Source organism: Tachypleus tridentatus, chromosome 7 (genome assembly GCF_004210375.1).
Source record: "Tachypleus tridentatus isolate NWPU-2018 chromosome 7, ASM421037v1, whole genome shotgun sequence".
Classification (NCBI taxonomy): domain Eukaryota; kingdom Metazoa; phylum Arthropoda; class Merostomata; order Xiphosura; family Limulidae; genus Tachypleus; species Tachypleus tridentatus.
In genome coordinates, this window is record NC_134831.1 from 190,459,929 (window position 1) to 190,478,450 (window position 18,522).

Sequence of the window (18,522 nt, forward strand, 5' to 3'; positions counted from 1 at the left end):
AGTTATCAGATCATTTATAGTCATTATACTAAAGTGTTCCCTTCATTACTGTCATAAATTTGATGAAGATTAAATATGTATAATCCTGAAGTATTTATTAAGGATATTTATTATTGTTGCCACAGCCCTACAGTTCATTATCAAACTTCACTTTTCACAAAATAAATAAATTTAGTAATTCATACATTGAAGTAATTCAGTTTCTACTCTTTTAAACATCAGTGGTTCACTGCCACCTAGATCTTAGCATTCTTATGTTTATTAGAGTTGTAATTTATTTGTATATAATTTTTTACTGAAGAATATCCCACAGCACAAGTTACATAAAATATTGGTGCCATGCTAGGGATATAAGCAGATCAGGTGAGAAAGATCAACATGTTTTTATCATGCTTGTAGATGCATGATCTAACCAAAAAAATTGAAGATAAAAACTCCCAGAAACTGATGCATCCAGATCAATAAGGAAAAACCACATCATGGATATGGACTGTTCTACTATGATTCAGCAAGCATTTCAAAAGTTTACCATTTGTCCTCTAATCAATGATAGTTTTATAACACCATTAAGGGAATATGTCATCTCTGATAAATTCAAAATGGACACCAACTGAGGATGTCTGAATCAAGTGAATATTTCAGTAAGATCTAAAAAGAAACCATCCAAATCCAGTTGAGAAAGTTCCTTCACAGCACTGCATACAGCAAACTATATATTGAGAAGGACAGAGCTGCAGACTGTAAAAGGATTTATGTTAAAAATATGCAGTATTTTCTTAAAGAGCTAATAAACTGTGGTAGGAAGGGAAAAATCTGCATGTACAGACAATACTAGCCATCATAAGAAAATCAATGTCACATCAACCACAATAGGCACTGATTTAAACCAGCTTGAAGTTGCATAATCTGTCAAGCTAGATACAAGATGAGATTGCAGCACAACAAACAACCAACAATTTGGAATTATTTTACTGCATATATTAATAAAATTTCAAATAAACTTTTATTTTCTTATCATTCAACCTACCCAATGAATCATACTACAGAATAAAAAGTCTCCTGGAAAATTACCAGTGGGAAATGATATACCTCTTAACAGACACATTAAGATTAGTGTGAAATATAAGACTCTGAACTCTAAGAGGATTTTTATTGAGACTGTTAAAAATATTTATCTTAATTTGTTTTCTGTATAGATGTTAGTTATAAATGTGAGAGTAGCTTTCTCCTGAACCTGCTCAGACAAATGAGGTAGTACACATTAATTTAATTGACATAAATGTTGTCCACCTTGCAAAAATGTATCAGTTACCAAACAAAAACTTGCATTTAGATCAACATAATCAAACAAATGACATAAATTATCAAATGCTGTTAGGACAATTATTTCATTGAATTACACTCAGTTTAGTATTCAGACATCATAAATACCAGTCTTAACATATGTTAGCAAGTTGGATATTGGATATAATCAATTACTAATTACCAAGAATTGTTTAAATCAAGTGTACGAAAATATGAATACTGAACATTACATGTTTTCCAAAGTGAATCATGAAATTGAGGTGGGGGAACAACAATGGATTAAGGTGAGGGATACTAGAACTGTGCCCACAACACTGGGCTCAAAAAAGGCCTGTGATTAAACAAAAACTTAATAAAAAGTCATTTGGCCATATCTACTTTTTTTTGAAGAAAGAGTTTTTGTGCAATGTGGGTAGGCCTTTCTTTCAATGTAGAGCCCAGAGATCTGATTTGCCTCATCACCATAACTGAATGAAAGACCTCTGCTGATCAAAATCTCTTCATTGTACATTTTCATTATGCTGTCAGCCAGGATCCTCCCTCATGACTCATGCCCAAAATGTTTCTTCTCGGATAACTAAGCAATAAGTCTAGAGTACAACCAGACCTAAGTTACTATGCTAGACTGAAGATATATATATATATATATATATATATATATATTTTGATTCTTCATTCTATAAGGCTTCAGGTTTTGTTCAAGAAAAAAACAACAGCTCAATCATTATTAACAAGGCAAGTAACAATAGTTAGGATATCATATCAATTATGTGTTTCTTGAACAGAATTTGAAAATTGTTCTCCTACAAAAAATCCAAAATTACTTGTGGGTCAGAACTGACTCTCTTATTAGTTGTACGTAATTCATTAACAACTTAAGGATCATTAATTGTAGGGTATAGAATGCAGTCATCCATGTATAAGATATGAAACTTCTGAGTTAAGTACAGAAGGTATCTCTCTTTCTTGTACACACATGTAAGTATGATTATACATGCACACAAATATTACTCAATAACCCTTCCATAACAGGCTTGTGTAATCCATCCACCTTGCAATCATGAAAGTATCCATTAGAACAATTACACTATGAACTTTGATAATGTAAGAATATGTTTACAACATCTTGCAGGTTCTTTGTAAACATTATAAGGCTTTCATGCACAGAAGATCAGAGATTTAAATCACATATTAAGATTTTTAATTTAAAGTTTTTTCTCATACAGTGTTTTCATTCAGAATGTTTACTATCCAATATGCAAAGTAATTATGATTTTAAGATTAAAAATACTTTTATGCATCAAGACATTTTCAAACTTCATATGTGAAATTCTTTATAAACTCCAAATATCAATGTTTTAAAAGAAACACTTTACATTTTATTGGTTATTTTAACTACTGTATCTCTTTACACATTGACATAATCTGAAGAACTCATAACCTCCATAACAACCTACTAGGAAATAAATATAAATTATGCTTTTTTTTATGTTCTAGAATTGACCACAAATTATAACATGAAAACACAAATGTTTAGTCTAAAATAACTTAAATTTCATTACACTTTACAATTATTTATCATTTTTATTGACTTTTTCAGCTGTGCCTGGCTAAAATTATACGTTGCAATGACACGGAGCATGTGCACTCATACTACAGTACCCAAGAATATCAAACTACCCTTTACAAAGTGACCTGTTTTGGCTGTGTTTTAGTGGACTTGTACCTTGAAATCATATTCAAGTTTTAATGTAAATAAAGGATGTAAATACAATATTTTTTTTAGGTTTTACACATACCTTTTGATGTAACAAAAAACCATAAATTACTTTACCAATACCACAGAATTCCACTATAATTTATCAAGCTTAGTAACTAAGTTGTATTTGAGTCAAAAAAAAATATATTTGAAGCTTACTGAAGACTTATCATTTGGAACCTGCCATGAAAAGAAAGGTTTTCAGCATAAGTACTTAGCAAAGACTCAAGAGAATCAAACAAGGGACATTCTGAGCTCTTACTTGGTTATTCACATGTCATAGACAGAAGGTGTACATAAGTGCTTTCAACAACGGAAAGGGGTTGATGTGGCCACTGTGTTCAGTTCAGTAAATGTAATGTTATCTCAGCAAATAGAAGAGATAGGGGGTTATTTTAGATTCTGGCTTGTCAATATTAGTAATATGAGTTTTTAATTCATAAAAACTGTAGACTTTGTATCACAAACACCTAATTTGAACCAATGTTAGATTCAACACACCATGTGACAAAAAAATTGATATTAAGAATTTCTTTGTTTTATATTTCCTTCTAAATTAATAAATCATACTAAAGTTTGAATTATAATATACAATTTGATACCAAACTTATTGACATACATTCAGAAAATCATAGTTCAATAAAAAATTTGAATGTGAGTCAACGTACCTAGTATGACATGACCTTTGACCCATGACCTGCAGCAATAGGGTTAAGCATTCATCTTATCTATTATATAAATATTACAAACAAAAGGAAGATTGAGAAAAGTTGAAGTCAGAGAAAGATAAAGAAAACTTAATTACTAAAACGTGGAAGCAAACTGATTTATGATACTTGTTCTCTAGTGCAAAAATATTTGCCAGCCTAGACAATCGAAACAATAATGCATGCACTAAATCTCTGAATTCTGATGACCATCAACATCATCATATCAAATCAAGGCCTTGCCTTCAATCAGAAAGTGACAAAAACATGACTACCAAAGAAAACTGTGAATGTGAAAACAATCAATGCTGATGACCAATAACTTTATCAAATTGAATCTATCCTCTGATAACAGAAATAGATCAATTATTGAAATAGTAATGAAAATATTAATTTATTCTTTACATTCAACATTAATATGTAGACATAAATGTTTAACAAAATGAGAGATTTTGTTTGAGCAGTATGTAGATGCAGGCTAAAGTGTATCTACAAAATCAATTCCAGGTGACCAGAATAAACACCAATCCTCAGACTTTTTTCTTCCAAGCAAATGAATGGAAAAGAAGGTTAAAAGAGACCCACTTTATTACTCACCATTGAATGGGAATGTCTTCTGTGTTACAAACAAACTGTTTTCAACAGCAATGGAACTTCATCACTAGGAACTACTGGTTACTTGGACTGGAAACATGCTGCAAAGAACATTAGTTGGTATAAAACAAGCTTGCTGCATCAGAGTTGCATCATCAAATTTGCTATTTGTAAAACCAAAACTAGGAAATTCAACAAGACTTTTAACACAGCAAATGGAGTCATAAAAAAGATATTGGCACTATGTTCTAGAGTGTATTTTCTCGGTCATAAAGTTTTTCATCTAGAGAGCTAGTATTCAGAGGAAGTTATAAAGTAGTTGGTTCAATACATAATGGCAATTACATATATTGGAGCTACTGGCTGAGTATGATACATTTTCTTGCTGAACATATGAGTCATTCCATGCCAACTCACCCAGAAAAAAGAACTTTCCCCAATTCAAGTTATATATTTTCTTAAATATATTCAAACAAAAACTTCATTTTGGTCCATTCAGCCATGCAAAATCCTAAAGCTGTAATACATGGCTGAATAAATCAAAATAAAGTTTTTGCTTAAATTTTTTCAAGAAAATCTATTATATGAACTGGGAAGCCCTGGGTGAGTTGGCATGGAATGATTCACATTAAAAAAAAAAGTACAAATAAGAGAAAAGGTTTCATACTTATCCTCAACTGTTTATGGCAGATTTATAGAAATCCTACACAAAATTCTCATAACTGTTATCAAAGAAATCAAAACATACAAGTATTACTCAATGTCTGTTGATTCTTCTTCAGACAAACTCCACATGGATCAACTGACAATGATTTTGATACATTCTAGATAATGGCCCTGTAGTGAAATTTGCACATTCTTACTGACAAGCAATCAAATAGAACTTGCATTCTCTAACCAGATTGAGCAAATTAACACAGCAAGGAACTTAGTCTGCTTGGGGGTTCTTCTCTTTGAACTTGCATGCCAACATATTTGCACTTCATATTGGATGCATTTTTGACTGTTGTACTGAAGCTTGTTTATTTTTTTGCTTTGTAGAGAAGCTGTGTTTCTCTCAGCTTGAAGCTGACTGTGGAAAAGCTTACATGATGTGCTTGAAAAAACTAGTATTCTCAAAAATAAAAAAAGGTTATCAGACACAAGATGAAGTATCAATTCAGATGCAATTCCTTCCTTACAAAATTGAATACAAAGGCCATGATGCAAGTCCTTGTTTCCATTACTGACAATGACTTTACAAAGCTTTAAAGCGTGCTTAAGAATTACAAAGCCTGCAACTGGAATAACTAAAAACAGATACGATGATAGAATTATCAAGTGTTATCCTGGGAAAATTTCACAAGTCATTCATAACAAAACTCTCAAATGAATGTCAGTAGTTTTCACCCTCTATTCAATAGTAAGACTTCAAATATAACTGACAAACTGTCACGCTATACAACAGAATAGTGGCATATGAAATTTTGGTTTATATGAAACTTAGAGTCCATGCTTACAGAGAACCTTTGCAATTATATGGACCTGAAGAGGAAGATATTGATCAACTTGCACCCTCCACAAGGTAAAGTTTATCAAAAAACCATCAGAACTCAAAGTAAGCTGAGAATGATATGTGACCAATTTCTGAAATCAATGTTTCCAAACATCTTGATAATCTTAAGGATGTATCTGTGCCTTATATCAAGCACTTGTCTGGAAGAAAGATCATTCACAATGTTAAAAATGTCAAAAAACACTCCTAGAAAAATATGTCATGATGAGACAAATGCATTGGCACTTTTGTGCACAGAAAAATTACTTAACAAATTTCACATAAGAACTGTATGAAATCCAACACAACAACTTTTGTGAATCATACAAAAAACAGTTCTTACTATTATTTAATTTGTTATAATTACTTAACACCAAACACATCATAAATATATTTGCTAAAAACATACAGCCAGGAAGACAATAGTTTAACAAAGTACAGATAACATGATCTACTACTACTGCTGGGCATACTATATGTAAGCATCAGTGTGATATAAGTGTGTGTGTCTACATGTTTTGTTATTCAACTTCAAATTTTGTCTGTGTTAGAGAACTGCTTGTTCTATTTAAGAAACATTTAATATCATTCATTAGTTTGTAGATGAGTCTTGCAAATTTGTGGGTATTATTTTGTCATCATCTCCACAAAAGTAAAACAAATCTTGAGATATAGTTTGTTTTTTACTTGTCTTTAGCCATGATCATAATAAGCTCAGTAAAAAAAATTTAGTCCCAGACCAATTTAACCCTTAATGCACTTGAGAGATGTAAATATCAAGTTTGATAGTTTGTACAGTTTTGAACTATTTCTGATTAAAAAAAAAACAATGTTCCTGATTTATTCTATGTACTTTTTAACCAGCTTATTTACAGAAATAAGGATATATTTAGACCGTTAAAGATGAAGTATTGAAAAGTTTTAAAAATTGTAGTATGTTATTCCTAGTTTAAAACAAGCTAAAATGCTGATATTTATACATTCTATTAGTTAGCTATGTACTTACATTATTATTTCTGACATTTTATCAAAAATATGTAGGTGCTAAATACATAGAATAAATTTAAGTGTATGGGATTTTAACAATAAAACAAATTAAAACTAAATGCTGATAAAATAAAGCATATTATTTATTGACTTAAAAACAAATCATTCAAATTTGGGTCTGAAAGGAGACTAACAAAAATATTAAGTATTTCAGGCCTAATTTACAAACCATAAAGTGAAAACCATACAGCCTTGTATTGACCATATAAAGCAAACCCTTGTCTACATCAGTAGCAGATACTGCTAAGTATGACTTCCAAGTTCTTTATATTTTCTGCCTTTTGATTTGTAAGACCTCCATTAATTATTTCACCCCCCATCATTTGTAGTACTTGGAATTTTCTCAACCAAATCAATAGCTTCATGATGTCAGGCTGTATTGTGATGGTTTTCAAATTTCTCAAGTGCCTTCTTCCAGTCAGCAGAACCAATATTGGAAAGCTTATCTTTGTTCTGCATTTCCAGCAGATTGCACTTCTCTGCCACAAAAAGGCAAAAACAAAGAACATGTCACCTGTTCTTGACAGAGAAGCCACTAATACTGTACCATGATAAGCAAAATATTGTTGATTGCCAAATGTCTGCATGGGAACTGCAGAACTGGTTGACTGGGACTTGCTGAAATCAAAGGTTCTAGAACCAAATGCTACATTTCTTGCTGAACTTCATGTTACCACTAATTGAATCAGTAGTAATTTCATATTGGTCTGGTTGCTGTTCACTTTGCTTGTTGACAAGAATCAAACAGTCACTCATACTTGTATATTTACATTCACAAGCCAGGAAAGTAGCAACATCTTTGACAAGTTACTAGTTGGCTGGGGTTAAAATACATTTTTATTACGGCCAGCAATCAATTCAGGAATCCCTTGATGATCAGAAACCCACTTGAAATAACCTGAAGATGACCTAGGAAGGTCAAAACATTGTTCTCTCCTTATCAATAAAAGTAATAATACCCATACCAGCTGTTCTGAGATACAATCCAAGAATTTATAACATATATATTTTTATTACATAAATTTTTTTAGTTCCCACAGCAATTTCAGCATGAAGGTTTGCACTAGTTGCAAAAAATAGAAAAATGTGTAAAATATATACTGCTATAGAGTGCACAAAGCATGAATGTTATGTGAAATCTTGAGTAAGGAACGACAAGGTGACAAAACACGACAGGTTGCTAAGTGACAGTATGATGTAAACAATAACCACCAAGGTTATGCCATAGATACCATAATCACTATGTGCGCACCTATTGTTAACTCTCTCGAAACAGGCTTGGTCAGCCTGATCAACCAAGTGACCTATTTCTATTTAGTCTTTATAGATTCAATACTCATAATTTTCAACACAGTGTATATATATTCATAAAATTTGGCACTATTTCAGTTAACATTGTAAGTCTTTCACATACAAAAAATCATACCTTTGATAAAGTATTTTTAATAAACTATGATAAAGATTTGTTCATGAATTTATTGAGTATTTGTTTTGAATAGCCCATGTGAAAAGTAATTTTCATGTTAAGATTAAAAATACTTTTCCCAATCCCCAAAATCTGATATTTCCATTCAACCTCCTAAAACCTCCAACATCCCTGAAACCTCCTAAACACATTTCAAACATTTCTTTCAGTAAAACTTTATATCTTATCTGTTGTTTTCTCTACCCTAACTCAAAATGGGATTGGTCAATTTTACCAACCTCATAACTGCCAAAAAATATCTCAGTAAATCTAAATTACCCCTTTTTTCTTTCTAGAATGACTTCAAATTGTAACTTGAAACTACATTTGTCTATCTTAAGTAGTTTTAAACCTGTAACATTATTCACCTATTTATAATTAAATGTTATTGTTTTATTAAAGTTAAAATATTTTTCAGTGGACCAGTAGAATAAGGCTACCCTGATATATATGTATTACATTCTAAATATAATAATGAAGACCACATTTGAGGTTTTGAGAAAGATAGGCTAGACTCCATTTAATTTTTTTTTTAAGAGGGTAATACATATGAGTTGCCCTTAGCAGAAGTTGAGAGTCAATACTTTACAGGTGTTTAAAAAGAGTAGAATTAATATTTCCATAAAAATAAAAGGTAGTCTTAAATTTTTAATTTTACAAATATGAGTATACAAGGACAGCATTAAAAAAAACCAAATAAGCCATTGCTATTTGTAGAATATATCATTATATTAATCCATTCCATCTGTAGCCTTGATCTCATCCAGTTTCTTCTTAATATTCCTGAAGTTAAGTTAGAGCATACAAATTTATTCTTTAATCTATTCTGATTATTTCTAAACTTAATAGATTGATATTTAAAATTATTTTTAATCTGTTATGCTCTAAACCAGTTCCTCAAGTACTGGACTACCACATTCACCTTGCTAAACCATGAGATTTCATGAAAACAAACAAAAACTAACAGAATATTCCCACTTAAATCCTAATATGTTCTACTTAAATTTTAGTGGTAACAACAGTTTATAAAGATAGCAAGCTAGTTCTAGATGTTGAAATGACTGAGAAACATCGCTGTAAACCTATTCCAAATCTTTTCAGCCTAGCTATCCTACCAATCTGTTTATTTGGAAGTTCCCAAGATCTTTCACCATTGTGCAAGTTTATTTTACTCTATCTTTAATAAATATCTTTAAAACTTACTTCAACATCCTACTACTTACCTAAGTATAACCCATCTCTTGAGTATAATTCATCTTTACCCTCAAAATTATTCCACAACTCCAAACAATTTACCTATTACTTTAAGTGTATCCCTGATAATCTTTCATTTAAAGCCCAGATCCTATTAATTATTTCCTCCTTCTAGTTGATGGAACACTCCTGAAAGTGCAAAAAAAAAAAAACTATTTCTACCCTTAAATCTCTTCTTCAGAGATTTATACTTTTAAATAATCAAAAGTCCATATATATATATATATATATATATTAGAAACTGATGCCTGTAATGCTAACTGAACTTCAGAACCCACCTCTTCAAGAAAAGAAAAAACTTTTCAAACATGGAAGTACAGGGATGGCTAAAATTGATCCCTCAAAGAAAATGCAAACATGATCATAGGGATGGCATTTGTATCTTTTGTAAATAACAGCACAGGTGCAAAGTATAGCAGAATGATAACAGACAAAAAAAGGATAAACTAATTTGTGATTGAACACTTTTATATACATTACTATATGTTAATTCTTGCCTGTGCTATTATGTGAGGATGATGTACATGCAATCTGTATTATTTTGTTTGCACTGCTTTTCAAGAACTGGTATTAGCCATCCCTACACTTACTTTCTTATTTTAAACATGTTTTCTTTATTATTTACTTGATGTTTTTTAATGCAGTGTTTCAATATACATAGGAAGAATGTATTTATAATCAAGTTCTAAATACAATGAAGTTTCAACTATAACTTATTGGCTAATAATTTCTGTTCCACCTTGTACTTAATTTTTTAAAAGAATACCGAATTTCGTAAGAAAGCTAACTTCAAGGAGTAATGATAATTTAACCTAAAAATTTTTGAGAATTACTACTAATTATTGATAATACTTATAAAGAAAGATATTCTGTTTGAAACTATATCACATCAGTAAAACTGGTCAAGACCACTGTTTTTGTTTTTGAAAAAGAAATCCAAACCGTTTACTATAATATTTAAAAACACATTTCCATTACTTGTGATTGAGTCATTATAGAGATAATGTTATAAAAGGAAACACTATATAAAATTTTTTATGATCCATTGAGCAGATATTTAAAATACCATTTTAATGCACAATTCAAGTCATCCCTATATAGGCAGTGCTACAGACAGCTTTAACGTTTTTGTTACTGAGCATCCTTGTACTTGAATGTAAATCCTGGTAATAACAGTTTAATGCATCAACAATAAAACTAACTTTTTAAATGGTTTAGTTTTACCAGGTGATTTTGTTTCACATGACACATGGCTGTTCCATGACAGCTAAGACAAGTTTATTTTATACTGTTTGTGTTATAAATTATTTAATAAACATTATCTTGTTTACTTCAGGGAGACCTACTTCTTCTGAAACACTATGATTTCATTAAACCTCAATTTTATATATTTATTTACATTATTGTGTACAAAAAATATGATGAAACAAGCCTTGAGTTTGAAACAAAACTACAAGTTTAACTTACCAGTTATTGAAATTTACAATAAAATTTATCACTTAAATATGCTCAGCTTTTTAATCAATAAAAATAAAGAAACACAAGTACTTAAACATGTGGTTTGAAAACAGCTCCAATAATCAATTGTATTTTATCATTACCTATAATACTTAATACAAAAGTATTTGCTTACATTTATACACTCATTAATTTAAGAGATAGGCCTTACCTAGTTTCACAGCTTCCTCTGTGCCCAATACAACTTGTATTACAAGTTAGTAACAACACTAATACTTGTTGACAGCCTAGTCATAGAAACTTTACCGAATCTTTGTGAAATTTACTAGTGTGCTGTACAGTAACTCTAAGATTTAAAGAGTAAAGTAATCAAACATAAATCGTCATGTCAAGGAACACAAGTAACAACATTACGAGTACCAGTAATATCAATAAAAAGTAAAATATTAATTACGCTGTGGGATGAGTCTTAATAATACATTAAAGTTTAAGTGCTTGCTTTAAGGTCCTTTAAAAATATAAAAGTATAATGAATTAAACACACGTCACAAGGTTTAAAATAATACTTAAAAAATATTCTAACCTTGTTATACGAAATCAAACCCTTCCCGTCTGCCTTTCATTTATTTTATACTTTTACCACTAGATGCCACCATAACTAATAATCTATATTATTAAAAACAAAAAACAACAACACGCAAATAGTTGTTTATTACGACCATTTCGTGCTTGACATCGATGTATCTGAAACTGTTTATGGTAGGCTTCTGTTTAATAAATTTTTCAATAATGATGCTTCTCATTTAGAATGCCCCCCCGCTACTACAGTGGTATGTCTCCGGATTTACAACGCTAAAATCAGGGGTTCGATTCCCCTCGGTGGGTTCAGCAGATAGTCCCATGTAGATTTGCTATAATAAAACACACAAACACACTGTTTTCAGGCCCGGCATGGCCAGGTGAGTTAAGGCGTTTGAGTCGTAATCTGAGGGTCGCGGGTTCGAATCCCAGTCGCACCAAACATGTTCGCCCTTTCAGCCATGGGGGAATTATAATGTGCGGTCAATCCCACTCACTATTCGTTGGTAAAAGAATAACCCAAGAGTTGGCGGTGGGTGGTGATGACTAGCTGCCTTCCCTCTAGTCTTACACTGCTAAATTAGGGACGGCTAGCACAGATAGTCCTCGAGTAGCTTTGTGCGATATTAAAAAAACCCAAAAACAATTCATTTAGAAATTTGTCTAAAATTATTCCAATTTAATAACCATTTTAGTCTGAGTCAAGATTTAAAATTTCATCTTGAAAATACACTCCTTCATCATTTCCCATTTACATATATATACAAAATGAGTCCAAAAGAAATATCACAAATCAAAACACCTACTTCACCAATGATGCATTACACATATCACACTAGAACTAAAGACAATACATGAGCAATGTTACTCTGTTAAAGATTTCAGTTTAATCTTTTTATAGTGAATTATGATCGAGTGGTCATGTTCTCTTACCCTTCCTTCTCCTACTCCTACATCTTTTGAGCCTGAGATATTTCATGAATATTATTATTCTGTAACCAGAACAGAGACTTTCTTGTTTGTTTTGGAATTTCGCACAAAGCTACTCAAGGGTTATCTGTGCTAGCCGTCCCTAATTTAGTAGTGTAAGACTAGAGGGAAGGCAGCTAGTCATCACCACCCACCGCCAACTCTTGGACTATTCTTTTACCAACGAATAGTGGGATTGACCGTCACATTATAACGCCCCCACGGCTGGGAGGGCGAGCATGTTTGGCGCGACTCGGGCGCGAACCCACGACCCTCGGATTGCGAAGCGCACGCCTTAACGCGCTAGGCCATGCCAGGCCCAGAGACTTTCTAGTGAAACATTAACATTCTCTTTATTAGAACAGTGGCTCTCAAAATCATCCTGCCATTAAGACGAAATGTCAATCCAGTTGTTACCCAGCTCTTGCGTAACACGATGTTAGAGGACGCTACACGTTTGTCAGACTCAGGGAGGAAAGCTAGGATGATGTCATCAGAGTGTGAGGAATTTGACATTATGGGTGTCACTGTGACTTGGTCGGATTTGAACAATTTTGACGAGAGGAATTTTTGCAGTACTAGCCGACAAGCTATTTACTAGAGATAGAGTATTGCAGATGACATTAAGATTTTTAAGATGACTATCTATATAAAAGATGCTGCAGACTTACAGGTAGATTTAGATCATTTGATGCATTGGGCCAATATGTAGCAGATGAAGCTTAACTTTCTGAAATATAAGGTAATGCTTTAAGGTTTCACAGTTCAGATTATTGTTAGAATTTAAGCGGGAATTCATTAAATACTGTATGTGCGTGTGTGTTTTCTTAATGCAAAGCCACATCGAGCTATCTGTTAAGCCCACCGAGGGGAATCGACCCCTGCTTTTAGCGTTGTAGATCCGTAGATTAACCGCTTAAATACTGTAATTGAAGAAAACTATTTTATTGTTATAAAAAATTACTTGAGGCATGTAAACAGTGTGTTGCAACTACCAATAGGGTCTATGATTTTGAGTAGCATCTATAGAAACACTGACAACAACACAAGGAATATTATTGTTTCACATCACTTGTAGGTCCTCATCTAGAGCACTGTGTTCAGTTCAGGTTGTTCATATTATGTAGATTCTGAGCACCTTATACTTCTCCTTTTCCAGCATTGGCAAAAAAAAAAAAAAAAGAAAATCCTCATATGACAGCTAATGCTAAATCTATGTCTGACTGAACAACTTGTTCTGCAAAGGCTAATGCTCTAACAAACGAAACAATTTACTCAAAACGTCTCCTAATTCGTGTCCTCATTGCCATTGACTACCAGCATAATACTGTAAACCGTTTCCCACTTGGTAATCATAATATGTCATAGACGGCCGGTTCTTGACAATAAAGAGCTCTCATGATTGTGAAGATGGAGCATTACAATCACTCTTCCTTGTCCAGGTGAGATAGGTCGACCAATACTATTCTTTATATCAATCTCTGAAGTCAGAAAAGTTTGATTTTTAAACCTACTTCACCTTTAACTTCAACAATTCATACCAGCGGTACATATGCATCACCAACAATACCAGGTTCCACAATTTATGAGTAAGCACAGAATGAATAAAATTCATCATGCATGTTAACAGTATTTGGAAATAAAGGGGGCTCTGTTAGAAGATGATGATTATTAAATCGGAGTATAAGTGATAGTACAAAATCGAATATTATAAAAGCTCCATCACATTTCTTCACGCTAACTTTTCGGGTAAACGAATCATAACTAAATACAAGTTCATTGTCTGCTTTAGGAAGTGTATCTTCTACTTGGTTTAAGATTCTATTTTTATATTCAGGATATCTGTGATGACCTGGTTCAATATAACTTATTATGGTAACAGAGTGAGAGTCTGAAAAGTATGATATCTACCCTATACCATTATGCACGTTATACCAATTATATGTATATTGTAATTCGACCAATGTCACTTAAAACTAACCATCAAGACTGATATATCTTGGATGATGAATGTTATAGCTCGTCAGACTACTATTAGCAAAATAATTCTTAAAACTATATATGTAAAAACGGCTTGTATGAGTTGAGAAATTTTTTTTATGTAGAGAAGCGAACAACGTTTCGACCTTCTTCGGTCATCGTCAGGTTCACAAAGAAAGAAAGAGGTAACTGACCGATAGCTGACCACATGCTTGAAGGTGGTTGTGTAACTGAGTGTAGGAATGTAGAGGGCGTGCTTAAATGTTTGATTATATTTATTAATATAGGTATAAAGGTGTTCCTTTGTATTGGTTTATTTTGGGCTTGCGTTGTTGTATAAGTAAGGCTTTTTTAATTTTGCGTTTGTTTATGTTTGTTTGTTTATTTAGTATTTGGGTGTTTTTTATGGTTATGTTGTGTTTATTTGATTTGCAGTGTTCGAAAACGTGTGAAGGTGACTTTTTGTGTTCTTTGAATCTGAAGAAGATCGAAACGTTGATCGTTCCCCTACATAAAAAAATTATCAACTCACACCAGCCGTTTTTACATATATATTTTTTCTCTACAAGTGGGTTTTCTCGTCATCACGGATTATGAATTCTTAAAACTGTTACTAGGTAATGCCACGTACAACTGGTCCATGTTGAATAGTGATAAAAAGAGTTATACATGTTATCTTACGATGGCAGGCAATTCAGGTTAACCTAAAGATGACCAAGAAAGGTCGAAACATTGTTCTGTACTTTATTTTAAAAATAATTAAAGTTTTAATACCCATACCAGCCGTCTTGATAATAAATATTTATTCTGCATACATGCAGAAGCAGTGGTAGTGTATCTGAAGGAATATACATTACAAGTTGTGAGAAACTCTTCCCTGAATTGAACAACATCATCGAAATATATATGTCTGATTAGCACTATCTAAATATAAAAAGTATTTGGTTTTGTTTATGTTTATATTCATGCAAAGCTACACGAAGGCTATATGAACTAGCTTAATTTAGCAGTGAAATACTAGTAGGAATATAGCTAGTTATTACCACTCACTGCCAAATCTTGGGCTACTCTTTAATAAGGAGGATTGACCATCACATCGTCACATTATAACACCAATACGGCTGAAAGGGTGGGCAAGCTTGATGATACAGGAATATGGACATGTAACCTTTAGATTGAGAAGTGAGTAACCTAACAACCTGGCTATGCTGGGCCAAAGATAAAAATGTGTTCGCTCCTCTACATAAAAAATGTTCATAACCCAAACCAGCCGTTTTTACATATATATTTTTCTCTACAAATGGGTTTTCTCGTCACCACTGAAAAATGTGTTTGTGAGTGAGTTATCTTATAGCAAAGCCACATCGGGCTATCTGCTTTATCCACAGAGGGGAAAAGATAAAAATAAAGTGATAAACACGACTTTCAACAAAATTTAATATGAAGCAACACTAATTGTGTTATTTGTAATTACCTGTAATAAATCTCTTCTTGAAAGTCAAAGATATGAGTCGGTTGGTGTCTTTTGGCTCAAAGCAACCAGGCTATTTGCACCAAACAACTTGTAAAAAAGTAAAATAGGAAAGTTCATAAAATATAAAAATAAATAGAGTTAAAACTAAACGATGCTCAAAAGTCACATAAAAAGAAACAAAGGTCAAATTTAAAAACACATTTAAGTTGGACAGTGTCACTATTGCCAATGACACTGTTCAATGCCAGAGGTAAACCTAAGGAAAAGGCGTATCTATAACAATGCCACTTCCCCCAATCGTAACGATGGTACGACAGCAAAATGTGGACTACTGTAAAGGCTACATATTGGTGAATCAGACCCAGATAAAAGAAAATACTAAATTAAAAACTGTGACCAATGCATAATGTAGCCAAAACAACTTCCGCCTTTCGATCCTTATGGAAACAAGACAGCCAAAGAGCAACAGAAGGTTTAATTTGGAAAAAGCTTGTTATCACGTTTCTCAAAGTTGACTGGCGCAAAGCCAAGCCTTTAGTACAGAAGACCGTAGTCCATATATGAGACAGGCATGATTGTGACAGCACCAGAGCAGATAGATTTAGCTGGTCGAAGTTAAATTCCATGTTGAGTAGACTTCATCTAGCTATCTGTCTACAATAATCCCGCCAGTAACTTTGCTCAAAGTGATCATAAGTAGTCAAGGAAAGTGCTCAAATAGATTTAGGCCTATTATATTACTAGTTTAAATTATCATCATAATATTAACTGTGTATAGTTAGGCCTATTTTACCAGCAGTTCAGATCCATTTCATCATATGGTATGTATATATGTAGTCCTAATAGTGATAAGTTACTTCATTATATTACAACATATAAAACTATCGTTCAAACCAGTGGGGATCATACATATCTGGTCATTAAGGAGAAATTGGTTTAGTTTTAACAACCCTTTAAAATTATTATGTGTCTAAAAGAATCAGGGCTCGGGCTTATAGGCGCGGGTATTTTCAGCTTTTCAGTATGATATCAATCATGGTTATCTGCTCTGATTTTTCAAGACACCAATAGGGGATTCGGGTCACAATCAAATAGTATCACGTCAAGAGAGGTCCCACATCACCAACGAACCACATTTTGAAAATACTGTTAAAAGAACCAAAGTATACTATTGATATATAACTTACTGCTTTCTATGAGTTTTTCATTTTCTTTTAAAATCAACAAAGTATATGCTATAAACAAATTAATGACCATCGTATTCACATCATTTTCAGAATCAAAATTCAATATACAATCCTACACTCCATTATAATCAGTTAAACAATTAATTAACAAACTATTGCTATCTAACCGCTAATTTTTTTCCTCCGAGCAAGCAAATCACACACACCTCATAACTAATTTACCTAAAATGTAATAACGAAATACGCTATCAACATTCAATATGTAGTTGAGTAGATTTTTTCTTAAAAATCAATAACTTTTGTTCAAAGAATAAATAATAATCAATCCCAGTCTATTAATGGATTTAACCCATGTTATTGTGTTACACTAGTTTTGGAAAATTCCATCCCCTACCAGTAATCTTCGACAAAACAACATCAACACAACAAGACTACGCCTCTTGTAATGGTTGGTTATATATACATACATAGTGTTTTGTCTTTTCCTTACCACAGTGAGCTTATATTTTTATAGGAATTACAAGGGTGAAATTTTCCGACACAAATAGAACTCAGTGACAAGTGGTGAATTACTTCATATTTGTTTTATTATTTTAAACAACTTGTTTGCTCAACTATTAGGTGTAAGTTAGAAGCATTAATGATACATATTCTTCAAAATAGCTTCACTCTGGTAAGACAATTAAAAACACCACACATATACAGTTTTTTGTCCTTCAAAATGGTAAACTTAAAATCCAACTCCTTATCTGTCACCATTTACATACTTTTAATGGTTCACAGGGTCATACCTTGGGTAGTGTGAGGGGTATTGTTGCACTGAGTACCTCATGCCTTTAAATATAATCAACATTACATGCCAAGAGACAGTATATATTATTGATGTGTTATAGTTGGTATACTATAAATCTCAAAAACAACTGTAATTAACTCTTATTAATCGGGAACTTCAGATATTTGACAAAGAATGTTCATAAATTTCAAACATTACAAACCACTTCAGTGGATTCACATTTTTGCGAAAACATTGTATAACTTCGGCGTATGGGGCTGGCTATGAAAGAATACAGAGCTAGTTCCCGGTTAAATGAATTGTATGTGTATCAACTCGAAATTATCTTGCCCACTGTGAACCCCCGATAAATTATCAAGGAAGTTCCGGATCAGGTAGAGGACTCAATATTGCTTGTAACACTCTTGTACATAAATC

General features: G+C 32.4%; 1 protein-coding gene across 6 annotated transcripts in view; it reads right to left on the bottom strand.

Annotated features, from left to right (window-relative positions):
* The window catches only part of LOC143257539 (uncharacterized), a 33,710-nt gene extending 21,879 nt beyond the window's left edge, over positions 1-11,831 (bottom strand). For 2 of the 6 annotated variants that reach the window (XM_076516347.1, XM_076516351.1), the window contains exons 1-2: positions 11,707-11,831; positions 4,369-4,466 (exon numbers count right to left, since the gene is read on the bottom strand). The gene's annotated coding sequence lies outside the window, so the exon portion shown is untranslated. The other 4 variants (XM_076516350.1, XM_076516349.1, XM_076516352.1 and 1 more) reach the window with 4 other exon arrangements.
* Between the last annotated feature and the right edge of the window lie 6,691 nt (positions 11,832-18,522).